Genomic DNA, 16,248 nt, shown 5'->3' with positions numbered 1-16,248 from the left:
ACCATGTCCATCCCTTTATGGCCACCATGTACCCATCCTCTGATGGCTACTTCCAGCAGGATAATGCACCATGTCACAAAGCTCAAATCATTTCAAATTGGTTTCTTGAACATGACAATGAGTTCACTGTACTAAAATGGCCCCCACAGTCACCAGATCTCAACCCAATAGAGCATCTTTGGGATGTGGTGGAACGGGAGCTTCGTGCCCTGGATGTGCATCCCACAAATCTCCATCAACTGCAAGATGCTATCCTATCAATATGGGCCAACATTTCTAAAGAATGCTTTCAGCACCTTGTTGAATCAATGCCACGTAGAATTAAGGCAGTTCTGAAGGCGAAAGGGGGTCAAACACAGTATTAGTATGGTGTTCCTAATAATCCTTTAGGTGAGTGTAGGAGGGTTAACAAGGTTGGGGGAATATTTAGAACTCAGAAGGACTTAAAACCTCAAAAAAGAGGGATGTGAAAAGAAAATGTCCACTACAAAAGACACAAAAACATACAACAAGATACAAGAGAAGAACAGCATAAAAAGAGGGAAAGGGAAAGGAAAATGGAAGTGGGAGACAGGAGGATGGGTATAAACAAATCCAAGGAAGGCTGCCGAGGCTGGGGGGAATCTTTAAAAACAAATAGGACATAATCCTACAACGGGAAACTAAAATGAGTAAAAGAAGCCCTGTACAAACAAAACGTCAATGAAAGAGGACACAGATTAACAGGTAAGGCTCTCTGGAAGAGATAGAGCAGAAAGAAAGGAAGGATAGGGTAGAAGGGAGAAAAGGACAGGGAGGAAGGGAAGGAAAAAATGAGGCACATACAGAAAGGAAGGGAGAGAAAGAAAGGCAAGCAGGAGTGTACAAGGAGGAAATAAGTGAAGAGACGATGGAAGACGTGAATATAACAGAAAATAAGAGACTAGATGCAGGCAGTGAAAGAGTTGAATGAACAAGTAAACGGATTAGAGGAGGATAGAAGGGATAAAACAGCAAAGCTAGAAAGAAAAGGATGGAAGGATGCAGGAAGGAAAGAAAAATTGAAAAAGGGCAAGACAGCAGACAGGGATAACTGAAGAAAAGAAAGATGAATTGCTGGCGGGTAGCTCTCAAGGCTGAATTTCTTCAGTGCTCAATGAGAAAAAAATTAATCACAGTTTTACATGATTAATGTTTCCCTGAGCCTGTAGGTTAGCAAACACAATCGCCTGGTCTCTTTCATGCTAATCACATCAAAACAAGCAATTATTAGAGAGAAAGAGAGAGGGAACGAGGCATAAACATAGAAGACGAAAAACTGGCACGAGTTTAATTGGGAGTAAAGATTTGGGATTTCTAAAATTTACATTATGAATGTTTTATCCCGCTATTTAAATTGAATACCTGCAATGTGGTTACAGTCTCTGTGTGTGTCTGTCTATAGTTCAGCCTCCTCCAACACTTAACAAATGACATCAGGGAATTGTAGGAATTCTCAATGCTGCTTCTGCTTAGCCGTGACGCACACACACATACATACGTACACACATACACACATTCACTGACAGGTGTGAAGCAAATCCCTTGGATTTAAACTCCCCAGGAACCCTTGGGACAATCAGGGAATATGTTATGTGGCGTGTGTGTTTTAGTGTGTGTGTCCGTGTCCTGCTGTAAGCCAGCCAAACCCAGAAGCTGACAGCAAGAATAACAACTATTCGTGTTTTTGTTAAGTGCAGAGGTGTGTGAAAGCTTTGTCATGGCTGCCTTGTTAAATGACAATCTTGCAACTTTCTTTCAAGTACGTGCTCATGCGTCGTGTGTGCAGATCCGTACATACAGGTGTGATGTACTGCAGGTGCACTTACTGTGTGTTTCTACAGCTGCACTCAAAGGGGCGTCTGCTAACCTCGAGAGCATAGATTAATGAAAGTCTGGGGGGAATGTGAATGCAGTGAGTGGTTTGCAGGTGCTGCTGTCGTGATCGCCGTACTGTATAGGTAAACATGAACTGCCTGAGTTTTGTACAGCTCTGTGACTACAGACTCTGCCTGGCTGTCATATATCTTTCTGCATCACAGGTCTCTTACAGTACATCAGACAATGACACGCTCATGTCTGGGATCTGCCTCAATCTTATATACTGTATACCTGGGCTGCGTTTACCAGCCTGCTCTCGGATCTCATTAACGCTATGTAACTGCCTTGACAACAGTAAGTGCTGGATGTCCTATAATTTCCTTAAAATAAATGACAGCAATGGTGAGTTTAAGGTTTTATCTGGCTGACCAAATTCCACTAATCCAATTGCATCTTTTTTTTAATGTCCTTTAAGAACCCAGTAAACGTCTCCTTGGGATTAAACTGTCTTTGTCAGAGAACTGGCCAATTGGACAGCACTAAAAAGGAGTTACAACAAGAAATATATGCAACACAGACAAAGAAAAATTGGGTTTTGACCATCTAAATAAATTACAAACAAAAACCTTGAACAAGGGAGCTGTTTTCTAAGCCCTTACGATGGATTAACCAATAATTCTTACTTTTACAGGATTCTGACACAAACTAAAAGCCAAAGCTGCCTGAAAGGTAGGAAATCTATCTAAATACATGCTTTGAAAGCATTCAATCTGATTGATGGGATCCTTTAAAGTTATGAAAAGAAATGACACCTGATTCCATTTGACGAGAGCGAACAAGCAGGCTCAGTTCCCTGACTGAAGCGGGCACTGGCTGGTTATTAACATGATGTAAGCATGTGGATGTTTCAGTGATGGATGGATTGGCAGATACATTTGCCTTTAGCTATAGCATCTAATACTCAGATGTGTTTTTCAACCTTTGATACAGTTTTCTTTTAAGGTTTTCACATTTATGCAAGCAAACCTCTTTCCTCTTCAAAATGCTGATTATTGTTTTACACTATGTAACTTTCTCTAGTAATGTTGTCTCTAACCTGGTGAACAACTTGTCTTGGTTGATATTTCTCTAAAATTTTTCATTTTATTAATCCTAGTTTGATCTATGTGGAACTTTCTGTTTACATAATGTAGCCTCTCTTCTTATTTTTGGATGGATGGTGCAAAACAATTTCATGTTACTTCTAACATGTCTCTGACATCTGTAAAGCTGGTTTGCGTCATCTAAACTGTTATCTGCTTAATCCAAGTAAAATGCTTTCAATTTACTTCAATTATTTTGAATCTACCGTTACATTAGGATGTTATGGGATTTTTTGTTATCTCCTTGTGTAACTTTAGGATGAGAAACATACAGTATGCACAAAAGCCAGTGAACAAACGCACATTCATCTTAAACAATCACCCCCCCACACACACACATACATCACAGATCACTTGTGTTGTAGTTATTTTTAGGTGATGCATTTATCTAAACACACACACACACACACACACACACACACACACACACACACACACACGCAGTACAGTCTTACCCATATACATCCACTTCTCACCTCCTTTTATCTTACTTTTTACCAGTCCTTCTTTATTTCAAACTGTCTATCTTCTTCACCCCCCTCCACATCTGTCTCCAGTGACAGTCCCACTGAAAAGAGATCAAACAGGAAATAAATTGCAAAATAACTGCAGTCAAAGAGGTGTATGGGAACAGATACTGGTAGCGACAGAGCCCAGGAAGGGGAAATCTACAAGGAGCCATATGGGATGTAATTCGCAATTTAACTCACACTTACATATGATTTCAAAGGACACTCCAGGGAGCAGTAGCAAAACAATTTGATGGGAGAGTATCACCTCGAATTTCATATTGGAAAACATCCAGGCAGGAATACCATACGATCCTGGACTTCTTTTTTTGTGTAACAACAAAGAATATTAATGTAACAGTATCGTGTAACAGTATAGTAGCTCTCGGCCTGTGAAAAAATCCTGGTTTTCTTACATGGCCATAGGCGTTGCTAGACCCTTTTTACTGGGGCACATGCTCATGTATCCATGTGCTGTGCACCAGTGAAATTGTCACGACCCCTTGTCGTTTTTGGACGTGTAGGGCTTTGCGGTAAAGTTAGCAATAAACATCTGCAACTTCCGGTCAAGTTATCAATAATATATAAGCAACGTCCAGTTACAATATCAAAATAAAACTACTGGTTGATGTGAAAAGGCAGGTTGTTATGATATGAAACGTCACAAAAACAAGTCAATGTTGAAGTATTTAAAACGTTGATGAGAGGACCAAGAGAGACTATCCTTCTGTGACAAGAAGAGAAAATAACTCAGTGAGAGTGACTTTCGAGAACAGTAGTCAGGTAAAGTCCTCTCAAAGGATTATTGCATTCCAGCAGCAACATTAGTGGGACCAGTCCAGACAGCACACAGATGTGATGGCACTTTTCATAGGCACACATCATCTGTGAAGTTTTAGTTACAACTCTGGACTAATGCAAGATGGGAAGCATTGGATTCACATTGACTATTAAAATGTCGATTGGCAGGGCAAACTGGGCAATATGGATGTACATCTTTAAGTAAATAATAAACATCACATACTCAGTCATGTCATAGAATAAATAGTATTTTCCTTTTGAAAATGTATTAAAGGAAACCTGGGAAGCCAGTTTGAATGGGCTTGAAGCAGCTGATAACATTAATATCTTGCAAGTATTGATATTTATAATTATATATATAATATAAAAAGGGGCTATGCTGAAGTTTGTCAGTAGAGTAGATGCTGGATCATGAGCCAGTACAAGCACAGCTGATCCAAATCCAGTACTAGCACAGACTCAGTCCAGACGTCTTTAGCAGGTCACACAGACCAAGGTGAAATATATGCATCCGATACAAGCAGCTCAGACCCTAATGGAAGATTGAGTTAGTGCGCTAGTGCAGTGTCAGGTATGACTGTGCAGCAGTGGCAAATTGTTTACATGGCTCACAAGTCAGGTATGAGGGACCCACAGCAGAATTTTTCTTGGGTCGTACCATAGGTGTGTGTGTGCTTATGCTCTGGTCAAAGCCCTTTCTGACATGACAGCGCCAATATTAATGGGCTAAGCAAGGGAAAATAGTAACACATTTCATACACTTCAAAATCAAAAATTTACATGGGGGGTGAGGGGTTCTGTGCTCCAGTAGAGCTTTATGTCTCGCAACGCCCCTGTACACAGCCCTTGCTCTGTAAAAGGAAAACAGAGAAAGTGGTGTGGACATTCACTAGACTATGACTTCCTGTTAGTCTATTTCTTGTAGCTGTAACATTTACACCAACATATATGGAATATTTTGTTACATGTTGTGAATTTTGGAAATAATTCAATCTATCTTTACATGTTTTTACTTTATGACCCAGTGGGCCTCAATAGACTATGACTTCCTTTTAGTCTATTTCTTGTAGCTGTAACATTTTCACCAACATATATGGAATATTTTGTTACATGTTGTGAATTTTGGAAATAATTCAATCTATCTTTACATGTTTTTACTTTACACATTTTTACTTTTGGACGTTACAAAGCTCTAGAGTCATTGGAAAAGTTTGGATCACATGGAAACTGGTCAGTGGTGGTTGTTACATTTCTTGTTTTAATAAGGCTGGAATTTATTAAAGTGGCTTGTTATAATACAGTTAAATTATTGCATGTTAAGCTATCCTTTTCTAAGTAGGAGTATCTTTTTTCAACAAGGCTAGGACATATTGAAGTATGCTGTTTTAAAAATGTTGGAATATATTAAAGGATCTCATTTCAATAAGTTACGGTATCGAGTATCACGTTCCAATAATCTTGGAATAAACTAGTGTCCTATTCTTAAAAGGTTGGAATATATTGAGTGATCCTGTTACTGGAATATTTTTAAGGGTCACATTCTATAAAGGCTGGAATATACTAGAGTGTCTTTCTCTAAAAAAAAGGCTTGGATATATTCAGTTATCTTGTACTAATAAAACTGGTATGTATTATATTACCATATTCTAAAAGATACGAATATCCAACAATCTTCAAGACTGAACTTGACTTAACTGATCATGTATTTCAATGAGATTGACTGTTGCATAGTCTGAATTACTTGTTGGTAATATGTGTTTATTTCATTTCAAAACACTTAACTTGAATCAAAAGTGTTCATTTAAGACACGAGTTTTACAGAAGATATAATCTTGAACTGACAAAGAAAAAGAAAAACTACTTGTTGTTTCCTTTGACGACATTCACTTCATTCTTCATATGAATCTTATGTTTTTCATTAAATTGCATTCACTGTTGGATTATAGCCAAAGATGTAAAAAGGATAAAAATGCAGAGCTCAGGCTAAAACAGGAATTTAAATGAGCTGATCTTGTTTGCTCAGTCATTCCAATAAAATTGCGCAATTCCACAGCAGAAGCGTGTAAGACGTGATAACATGAAATCAGTACATTAACAAGTTTAACACTGACTGAGAATACTAAGTTTAGGTTTTATGTTCTGCTTGTCTTTAAAGTGAATTTTAATTTAATATGGAGAAATTACATCTTACAGTCCAGACCTTGCAGTTTGAAACACTGCAAATGCGTGACATCATGGATACATTGTATACATTGCTTTTTTACAAAAATGTATTCAGAAGATTTCACACGAAAGATGATGAGTATTTAACAATGATGGCAATGAGAAGGGCATCAGAGTTTAAGGACTAAATTTTATCACTCCATATGTCCAAATGCTGTTTTGCTTCTTTGGCTGTCTAACGTTGGTTAAATAACTCATCTGATAGTCCCATAGCTTTTACTGGCCAGCTGCAACCTTAACTTGGACTCAAATGTAATAGGAAAATGTATTTACTTCAACAAGAGCTATCCAAGAAAAACCCTGTGCTTAGATGTTTAAAAAGCAGAACGTGAGAAAGTCCTGAACCTTTGTCAAAAGAAAAATGTTCCCCATTAAATGTCATGCTGCGGAGTTTTGGCCAAAAACAGCACACAATTGCAACATGCTACACATGCATAGACTGATTAAAACACATTCAGCCATAAACATACAATTAGACATGTGAATTAAGCCGTTAAAGCTGAGGATGCACTTAATCATTTATCATATGGATGTTAATGCCGTTTCAAGCTGCTGGATTGAATATCATCTCATGAAAAGTGTACTGGGCAAAAACACTGGGGTATTTACATTTGTGCATAGAGATTGGAAATTGGAATTATAGTGGATTATAACATCCCCTGCTGACCTTGTGATTTGAATTGCTACAGAGAGACAGCTGTACATCACCTGGCCGACAAAACAAAGATTAACACAAGGTCACACACCATTCGTTCTCTTTTGTTTTCTCTGTATTCTCAATAAAACTCTATTCTTATTCCTCTGATACCTCCCTCAATCTTCCACCTACTCTCTAGTTGTCTTACCTCGCTTCCCTATTCTCTTTTATCACCTTCTCCTTCTCTCCAGTCCCGCTGCATGTTTACTGTTCTCTCATGCTGATAAACCATTTGAGATCTCCAGAGGTTTACAGTATAAAGCCATTCATATCTCTGTGATAAAAATGATAAAATGAGCTCAGACTGTATGTACCGTAGGTCATACCTGGCTCTGCATTCCTGTAGCCGAAGGTCTCCACAGAATTAAAAGAGCCTTTTATTTGTACAGTTTTATGAATGTTCCAACGCAGCTATTCAGAATCATTTAAGCGCACTGTGCTGAGGCAAACTTTTGAACAAGTCTGGTAATACTAATGAGTGTGACTTGGGATAAAAGAGAAGTTTGACGTAAAACGAACAAGGCAAGTAGAGGAGCAACAAATTTAGTCCCTTTAATCAAACTGTGATGCATGCTTGCTTCATTTTTACTCTATTGCCAAGAGGAAAACAAACAAGGATGCCGTCAAGTAGGCACAGAAAAAAAATATATTACTAAGAAAAAGGAGGATCACAGAAAAAGGAAAACCAGGGCAGAAATGTGCCAGGTTGGCTGAACAAACAGCAAATCAATGATACAGTCAGAGTATGGAGGATGAATGCATTAATGCATTCTTCAGGAAATCCCTCCAGAAGCCCAGGGAATAATCACAATACTTTATCCGATCTCTAAAAGAATGTAAGAATTTGTTTTCTCTTCATTTGGCCATCTAATTTAGTTACTAGCCATCTAGCCATCTAGGATGGGTGAGACTTTATTTAAGGTTTGAATATACAAATGGTTGTCAATGTATTTGCAGTCACAACAGATGGTTGTCAGTTCTCTGAAGTAGTGTGTGATAATTTAATCTCAGTAATCCTGGAGACTCACATCACAAAAATAATATAATCACAAATACAACATTAATTAACATTAAATTAAATTTTATTTATATAGCCCAAAAGTTATATCAATGCACTTTTCATAAAGAGGTCTAGACTGCACTCTTTGTAATATTATAACATCCCTATATTAGACCTTCAGTTCTATAGATCCTTAATTATTATACCATCCTTCCATAATTTCATTTTCCATCCATTTATTCCAGTCATCCTTAACCAGCCTGGACACATTAAACCAGACAAAGCCCATACCAGTCCTAAATCCCTATCTGGATCCTATAAACCTACCTTCAACCTGAAGTTTAATAGCTTCATACAGCAGGAAGCAATTCTAGCACTCCTGCTTTTTCTTCAGACAGCCCTTCTTCACTTGACAAGTAATAGGTTTCATTATAAAAGCACTACAGGCGGTATCCATTTCCTAAAAGAATATAACAAAAACACTATTGCCTAATGTTCACTGATCAATATTTAAAGACCACAAATGACTGTATCTCATAAAATGATACTTTTTTCCACAGTTAAGAGCAACTGGACAGCTTAACTCTTGAATTTAATTAAAAGTCAACATTCAGTAAAAGTCTAATTTTTCAAGAGGTTATCCCATTAGGAAACCAAACTATCTTAAAGACTGCTTTCACAGCAGTTCCACCTTGTTTTACTGCAGGCAATGAACTGTGTCTGCTGACTCACAAAAGCAAGATACTTTGAAAATGAAGATCCTTTTCTTTTAAATAACAGAAGGGAACACACAAAGAACAGGTAGACAGACGTTTTAAGAGCGCTGGAGTTTTCTCTGACAAAACCACTTTTAAATGCCAGAGGGAGACTTAAAGTTACTTTGATATGTGCTGAGGGACTCTTTGGGGGGGTATTTAGAATTCCATACAGCCTTTTTGAGGCAGTCATAGCTGGGAAATACTGATTTACACACAGAACCATACCCCAATCATTAAGAGAAAGATGTAATCAGAAGCCTATATATTTATCTCTGTTTACCATTTGGATGGAAAAAGCGACGCAGCAGCTAGAGGGATTGAATCGCAGTTGATGAGTTTTTTCTACCTCCAACCCACTACTGGAGGTTAAATTTATGATCAGCAAGTCCCCCTTACACAGGTCTACAGAGAGGGGGTGGCGGTGGAGGCGGTCGTTGTTGTTTCACATGACTGATTGTCATTTTAATCTTGTGGATCTCAGCCAGGAGGGACTGAGGCAATTCAGCCAAATGAAATCCTCTTCTGCTGACTGACTGAATCAGGCACTGCCATCGTAGCTGAACACACACGCACGAAGGCTTGTGCTTCTCACTAAAGGGGGCACGTGACTTGAGGGATACATGTGGAGGAAAGATAAAGGTGAATGAATCTGATTCATACAGGAACAATGCAAGAGTGCTTTTATGCAATCAAGATTCAGGTTAGCATGATTTATTCAGACAGACATGGAGAGATTTCTGACAGGGATAAAAAAAAGAATAAGCAGGTGATCCACATGACGTCTAAATAAACTGAGGTCAAGAAAATAAGACAGCTATGATATTTGTGCTTTAAAACCTTTCCATCCTGAGCAACTAACAGTACTCATTCAATGCATAAAGGACACACGCTCCTGTTCTTCATGATGATGCTCTAATAAAACATCCAACCAATCTAGTTTTGTTACTAATTTCTAGAGGTTTTTACACGTTCTAAATGTTGGACATGATAAGAATAGGACCTGTGAAAACCAACCCGAAACCAACATGGATAAATAATTTAAGAGCACAGTCAGAGCCGATCCGAAGGGGACCCAAGGTCCAGTCCCACGTGTTGTCGACCCAAAAAGACCCTAAGAGAGAGGGAACACCAGCACTTGCAGCAGAATGATGCACTAATGTGGTCAAATTGAAAAACAAGCAGCAATATCATAAAGTACTAGGAAATGTTTATATGCTTCAAAGAGTAATTTATAGAAATGATTGAACCTCCCGCACTAACAGTGAAACATTGTAAAGCCAACTAGGCTGGGATAGAAGATAATCATTTTATAACCAGTCAATCAAATCCTGAAGTATAATTGTCATTTAATAGCAATCATGTTTTACATAAGATACTGACTTCCTGAAATAACTGATAGTAAGCTTGGATGCATTCAGAGCCACTCAGGTATTGACACACAGGCTCAAACCCATGGCAGTAAAATGAGACTATACCCCATCTGATTAGAATATAATTTGAACCTGGTCCTGGGTCAGGTTTAGATTTCTCAGAACCGAGTGCCCCTACGAATACCTCTATTCCCAATATTGTAAAGTAAATAACTGATACCAATGAAATAGCTTTAAAGAGAGTGGTGATCAACAAGTCTGAAGTCTAGAGTACGCTTAAAACAAAGTAGTTGGTACAAAGTGTTGCCGAAACACGTCTCAAGTGTTTACAACTGTCCCAAATGACCAAATCGAAGGTGTAGCCAAAAGCCTGCCATTACAAAGAGGGCTGAGGCATGGTGTGTCGTACAAATGTGGATAAAGCATCAAAGGCATTCATGGTGTTGCAACTCAGTTGTACACACAACAAGTCACAGATGTAGTTCTATAAGGAATGAATAAAGAGAGCTTGAGAGAGAAGGTCAAGCCTTTTCCACTTTGACACCTCTGCGCACTTGGCCAAGCACTGTGTGAAGAGATTTCCAAAACGTACAAAAAGCCCATTCTGTTCCAGTGTCGGAAAGGTGTGCAGGTTTTGGCTCGGACGCAAGCTCCAAAGTATATTTTAATTGTAACCTCCAACCTAATAAAAATTTAAAGAAATAATATCGAAGATTTTCATTTAAACAGATGTCTGTTAAGTCACTATCTATCGCTTAAAGAGATAAGAATGGTGACTGTGCCTATGGTCACTTGATAGAAATTGCATTACGTATATGTTTGCAGTATAACGAACTGGTGTCGGATGTGACATTACAATAAAAAATGCTGTACTAAGTTCAAGTTACTGCTAATAGAAACCGAACATTTCCTAGTGCTGCAGCTTTATATTACAAGCATTTAACTGGCGAAACACTTACTGTGAAGCAGTGAGGAAATACAATGTGTTTGTCAGTGAGATTATCCCTGACCGCTAACAATAATTATCTGCATTTTTTGACAGAGGACGATTTTAAATTATTGCAGAGAGTAATGGAACAAGAAGAAGCAGCCACAGCAGGCTGTTAGAGGAAGAGCTGCAGGCGACAGGCTGTACACCTCCAACTTCTCAGCAAGGTAAACAACTTCTTTCATGCCATGAGTTGTATAATCAGATCACAATTGCTCACAGGACGATATAAAAGGGCTGATAACTGCCTAACTTCTTTATTAAAATTTCCAATAGTTTGTTTTGCTGCTCCCAGAATCTTGTGACTTGTAACATTAGTATTGTTGCTGTTAGGCCTACAACCAGTCACCAAGTAAACCCACAGTGAAGTCTTAATTACAGTTTTAAGCCTCCAACACCCCTTTAAAGGGGCTATATGTAGTTTTTCAAAGAAAATACTTATTAATAAAAAAATGTTTTACTGCGTTATTGTCAATGGGCTGTAGCCTCACTTAGAAATGACACATATGCCTGTTTTCCCTGTTGCTTGGAACAGCCACTATTCTGCTTTTAATGTGAAGGCGCCAGGTCAGCATATAGCCCATGCCTCTCTCTGACTACAGCAACAACACTGCAGCTAACGAAATTCAGTCCACTAACAACACAACACAAAACAACCAGCTCCCAGCACAACACAGACTCCAAGACAAACTCCCCGTAAGGATAAAAAACAACAATAAATGTGCTGAAGCCTGTCAGATCAAACGAGATTCAGATGGTGTCAGTTAAAAACACTGTGAGTCACAGAGAGAGTCACGTTAGCTTGCCAGCTAACGCTGATCAGTTGCTAATGTTATCTGGTGCAAAGCTGTATGGCTTTCCACATGACTTCACCAGCTAACGCGACCCACATTACTATCCTGTGTAACACCGGTATTATGTCAAAGTATTGACTTCAGCCTGCAAGAAAGCAAATGTGGAGCAATTTGTTTACTAGCACAGATTCACTGCTGTTTGCTTCGTAACGTTCAATTTAGATTTATTGTCGTTTCACTGATACTCAGGAACACAGCTTCTCCACCGTCTCAGTCGCTGTAACTAACTATACAAAAGTGCAACAAAACACAAAATGATTAGTGCTTGCAAACACACAAACTATGCACACTTTGGTGTGCTCAATGTATGCACGCTTGCAGTGATGTACACACATGCACTCACAGACTCCCGCGAGCCCACCACGAAATCACATTTCATTTCATTCCCTGCGTTACTGGGCTCCCCCTGGAAAGCTATTTTCCCCCTGGATTCCAGCACGCTGATCTCATCCTCTACAGTTACTGTCCTTTCCTTTGCAGCCATTCAGAGTGAGTCTTTTCAAATAGGTTGTTTGTTTCATTAAAAAAGAAAAACAGTTAGGGGCGATATGTCAAACCTGCTGATCAACTGTGATTAATTCCGTAAATCAAATGAGGAGTGGGATGGAGAGATGTGGCATTTTGAAAGGGGCATCCTGAGGCACACTGGAGTACGTGTGTGTGAGGCAGAGAAGCATGCGTCTGACCATCCATGTCTCCGTGACTGCCTGTCTGTTAGTCTGTGGTTGGCGTGTTTAAAGTCTCATTTAACATCCCCTGTGCCTCAGGCCATAGATCTTTCCTTTTGCTTAAAAAACAACCAGCCATTATAAAATCAACCTGCAGTTTTTAACCGCTGTCCATTTGGTGGGCATTTGTCTTTCCACATGACCGTTCTGGCAACATGAGCATGAAAGGTGAGAATAAAGAGACAGAAAGAGATAAAGACAGAGATTAGAAAAGAGAAATTGTTGTTAAACCTGTTCATATATCCATGCTTGTCAATGATTCCAACACTGAATGGTTGTAAGCTTAATCGTGATAGAAAATGTGTGATGAATGAAATAATGTGCTAAGCAGGGCCTTCCCACTAAAAAAAAAAAAAGGAAATATATTCAGGGAAATAGTCACTTTCATGTTGAGAATCACTGAGCAACAGAGCATGCTCCTGAACAAAATGTGAACCTGGAATTGGGAAGAGTAACCCTTTGATGATGAATTCAAACCCTCACACCTCAGCAGTGTGAGAGCCATGTTAAACCAACAACGTGAAGCAAGATATGAGGAAAGGTGGCAATGCAGAGAGGAAAATAGCGACAGAGGCAAAAACTGTGTCTATTTCCATCTTGATTCTTCTCTGATATTTCTTTTCCATTTTCATGCCAATAAAGCATGTTGATTGGAAATTTTATTTGAACTGAAACCAAGAGAGGAAGATGGGGAGAGACAGACTGAATTGTGCTGGGAGCTAAAAAAGAGAAGGAGTGAGAACATCCAGCTATGATAAATGAAAAACCTAAGTTTTATCATGCATTCACATGAGGCTTTAGGGTGAGTTTACCCAATAACAATCACAATACAGAGGAGTTGAAATTTTAAGGTAGCTAAAATCTGCCCGAAGTCATGTTAATGTACAGCTTCTGATTTTTTTTTCATGTATTTCCTGATGAGCTGGTAACACACTAATTGTTCTGCCACAATGCCTCAAAACTGACATATGTCAGAGTTTGACATCCCATCAGTGGGGCCAACCAGCCTTGGCTGCTAAAAATATTTGCAGTCAAGGCACAGCCATGCACTTTGGATAAACACCTCCACCAAATGTTGCACTTGTGGCTCCATCTCTGGGGTGTAACTGAAGGAATCAACATTTGTCTCGCAGATTATGTTGTTGAAAGGTGGAGGAGAAAGGAAAAAACAGGTCCCAAAATGTCCCAAGCGCTCTAATCCTCCCTAGAGACAGGTGGATTAGCGGGACGTTCATTGAATGAACACGCGCGCGCGCACACTCACACAGACACAGCCACATGATTTAATTCCCAGTTTGGTGCAGGCATTTGCTGCTGATTCCCCCCCGATCTTGGGAGGCGCAGAAAACCCTCAGCAGAGCAGGGACGGACAGGCGAACAGCCACACCCTCTCTGAATGAAATCCAGTAACACACATTCAAAGAATTCCACACCCTCTGAAAAATCTACAGCATCTTGACAAGTCATCTGGTCGCGTATTAAGCCTCAAAATCGTGTTATTAGTTCTTAAACCAAAACCGACATTTTTTTCTGATAGTGGATTGTTTTTTCTTTATTATTATTTCCACCACTTGGATGGTATTTTATCTTTTGTGGTGTTCCAGAAAACATAGAAAATACGTTAAATAAATTTTAACACTTTAGTAGACTAAATTACTTCATTTCGTTTTTGAGGTGCACTAGATGATGCGTAAAACGCAGTTCTGCAATCTCCACAGCAACTCCGCTGCTTCATCCACCTGTAAATCGACTGACACAGCCAAGTTTCCGCAATTGGACACATTCTGTACAATTCTTCACTCATTCGCCTGCCAGTCGATGTTGCACAACTGCAAAACTCACCGCGGCTGCTGCTTGTTACTACTCTCAGTATCGGTCTTATTCTCGTTTTTCTGTCCGAGAACTCGATTTCCCCAAAGTTTCATCTAAACCAAATGTGTTCAGCATCCTGCATTTGTTGCATTCGCTATACTGTCACCAACTTTCACCCCAAAATTTCTTATAACTCCAAGAACAGCTATGACCTCCATCCGCTGACCGTCCGTGTCAGAGATGCAAGGGCGCACCACATATTCTCATCTTTCGAGTAAATGTGACATTTTTTTCTAAGACAGACGCAGGTTCACTCACTCGATTGTTCCTTCTGCGCCCTTTGTAGAGTTTGTGATGTGAATGGATTTTTTCATCTACATCCCCATTCACATCTTTCAGCGCTGGCTGGTATGTCCATGTCCCTTCTTGTTGAGGAATGAGATGTGGGCTTCTGTTTTATCTTCTGAGCTGAGACGCACGCAAAGTCGTAAACTAGAGGAGAAAAGAAAACGGACTGTCAGTGTAGATGTAGGTTCAGTCCACCTCCGTCAGGATTTTCTCTCAGTTTGTTCCGGACACAGCGGTAAAGGACAAGTGCGGACGCACCGGGCACGTTCTGCGGTACAGTTTGGTTCGTTGCGCACCGAGATTCGTCGTGCACCGACACAGGAGACAAAATGGCACTAACTCCTTCTTTAAGTTCCAGGCAAAACAAAACGGTTAATGATTACAACTGGTTAATTTATTTAGGAGGATGTTGAGATCCGTGTTCTTTAGGGAAAGTTTTCAAACCGGAGACAAGAACGCGGAGGGGACGAGAGAGAATCAGCGATAAATGACTCCTTACTGACTGGAGCTGAGAGAAAAGGAGGGAGGGACAGAGAGGTAGAGAAAGAGAGCTGGAGAGAGAGAGAGAGAGAGAGACTGCAGACTCCGCCAGTTGACTCCTGGTCCCACACATTGTGACGCCTGAACAAGGTTTGATTTTCAAGCAAGGTCTTAGAAATTTTGAATTATAAAGCCTCTCGGTGTTTAAATTCAAATAAGCTGCACAGTAACCAGGGCAATAATTGGGATTCTTCTAGTTAGATATTTATTTATGCTGCCGGAGTATGGTGTCACCTGCAGATTAGAGTTGCAGCAGCAGCATTGGTGGTTGCATGCAGAGTTGAAACACTCGTGTTCAAAAGGTTCATTTAGCCTATGTGCCATTATTTTTTCTGTCTTTAATGGTTTTTTTTTTTTTATTGAGCTCGAAAATTATTTGCTCACATCAAGAAAAAGAAGTGGTTTATTTCTGCATTTCAGGGATGGGCAAATGAGTCATTGCCAGCCAACAGCCTGCGGGTTTTCATTCTATCGCCTCTGCAAGTCATTTAGTGGTGAGTTCTCTATCACTTAAAGTGCTAATTAGTGCATAGAGTCTCTGAGTGGAATGAAAACCTGCAGACTGTTGGCTCTCCATGACACAGGTTGTCCATGTACTTTATTTATTTTCATTGTAAGTACTTGGACCATCATTGGCAT

General features: G+C 39.5%; 1 protein-coding gene across 1 annotated transcript in view; it reads right to left on the bottom strand.

Annotated features, from left to right (window-relative positions):
• htr2cl1 (5-hydroxytryptamine (serotonin) receptor 2C, G protein-coupled-like 1) overlaps positions 1 to 15,476 on the bottom strand; it is a 175,004-nt gene extending 159,528 nt beyond the window's left edge. Inside the window, exon 1 of the mRNA XM_046064794.1 lies at positions 15,040 to 15,476. The gene's annotated coding sequence lies outside the window, so the exon portion shown is untranslated. The remainder of the gene's footprint in view (positions 1 to 15,039) is intronic.
• Between the last annotated feature and the right edge of the window lie 772 nt (positions 15,477 to 16,248).

Source organism: Micropterus dolomieu, linkage group LG12 (assembly GCF_021292245.1).
Source record: "Micropterus dolomieu isolate WLL.071019.BEF.003 ecotype Adirondacks linkage group LG12, ASM2129224v1, whole genome shotgun sequence".
Classification (NCBI taxonomy): domain Eukaryota; kingdom Metazoa; phylum Chordata; class Actinopteri; order Centrarchiformes; family Centrarchidae; genus Micropterus; species Micropterus dolomieu.
This window is presented reverse-complemented; position numbering and strand designations above follow the sequence as displayed.